Source organism: Poromitra crassiceps (genome assembly GCF_964638095.1).
Source record: "Poromitra crassiceps genome assembly, chromosome: 2".
NCBI lineage: Eukaryota > Metazoa > Chordata > Actinopteri > Beryciformes > Melamphaidae > Poromitra > Poromitra crassiceps.
The window spans coordinates 65,248,098-65,249,678 of record NC_139624.1 but is presented as its reverse complement, the minus strand read 5'-3'; the positions used below and the strand labels follow the sequence as shown (position 1 = coordinate 65,249,678).

At 40.7% G+C, this 1,581-nt stretch overlaps 1 long non-coding RNA gene across 1 annotated transcript; it reads left to right on the top strand.

The window, feature by feature from the left end:
* Window positions 1-309: 309 nt before the first annotated feature.
* Window positions 310-1,315, top strand: LOC310772557. The gene is made up of 3 exons (XR_014552504.1): window positions 310-412; window positions 594-715; window positions 1,105-1,315. It is a non-coding gene; the product is annotated as an uncharacterized lncRNA (long non-coding RNA).
* Window positions 1,316-1,581: the final 266 nt, after the last annotated feature.

Genomic DNA, 1,581 nt, shown 5'->3' with positions numbered 1-1,581 from the left:
ATGTTATGCATCACTGTTATGTATAGGATCAACCTACTGACCCTTGCTGACCCTATTGGCCTTTCCTCTGGCGCCACCCTCAGACCAAAATATAAACTTGGCAGACTATATCTGAAACTAATAGGCAGATTGCAGAATGAAGCCTTGTGTTTTTGGTGATCCCTTGTACTGTACTGGTATGTTTTTTTTTATTATACTGTTCTTTTGCCATAAATGATACAACAGGTGTCTGAAACAACAAGTTCACCAGCGATGGAGAATGTTGGTTTCCGGAGGGGCCTTGATCGTCTGTTGGATTCTGCAGTAGGAGTTGATGTCGTCACCACGGACCGTCACCCATCCATCAGGAAGACAATGAGGGAGTCCTACCCCCAACTAAAGCATCAGTTTGATCCTTGGCATGTCGCAAAAGGTTATTTATTTTCTCTCTTATCTGTTACCTTGTGTAATGTGTGAAATAACACACCAGTTTTGCGTATGCAAACTGAAATCATTATTTGTGACTGCAGGCTTTTGTGTCATTTGTAAAAGGACTATTGTCTGGGTTATTCTACATGTTCTGCTTTCCCTTTTCCTCTCTTTACATTATTTAGGTGTGAAGAAGAAGGCAACTGCAGCAGCCAAGAAGAAAGATAACCGAGATTTGCAGCCATGGATCAAGTCCTTGGGCAATCACTTCTGGTGGTCCTGCAGCTCTTGTGGTGGGGATGAAATGGTGAGGCTTATTTTATTTGTAATTTATTTTATCTTTTGTCATAGACCTTTTCATGCTTGAAACATAAGTCATGTAAATGGGCCAAACTTTATTTCCTGTTGCAGTGTTTGATAAGACACTAGCTGACGGGAAGTAATTGTAAATGTTATTCCATATAAAAAGGGCTATACAAAATGACATGGTTCTATGGGTGTTCATATTATTTGATGGTAGATAACTTGGTCCTAAACAGGTGATGGGAATCAAATTACAGGTGATTATCATTATGACAATCCTATCCAATGAGCACCAAATTGCATGGTGAAGCATGTCAAGAGAAACTTTGAATTCATAGCCACTTACATTTTCAAATGAGCTAACTACACTATTAAAAATGTTTCAAACTACAGGATTTGAGACGCCGGTGGACCTCTATCCTGCTTCATGTCTGTGGCATCCACAGGTGGGAAGAAGATGGGATCGAATACAAGTGTTACCATGGTGACCTCGACGAAGACCAACAGCGAAGGAAGAAATGGCTGGGGAAGGGCAGTGCAGCATACAACGCTCTCAAGGCTATTGTGCTGGATAAAAACCTCTTGAGAGACCTGCCTCAAATGACCTTGTTCAAGCACACTGGTAAGTTGAAATAAGCGTATCATTAGGACTAGTCATAGTGTGATGCTGTGTTATCGAAATGCAAGGGGATAAATGTCTGAATGCAGAAGAAAGAATTCCCGCACACTATCCAGTTACTGACAAACTATATTACAACGTTTCTGTCACTCAGACCTTCATCAGGTAAAATAACCTGATGAAGGTCTGAGTGACAGAAATGTTGTAATATAGTTTGTCAGTAACTGGATAGTGTGCGGGAATTCTTTCTT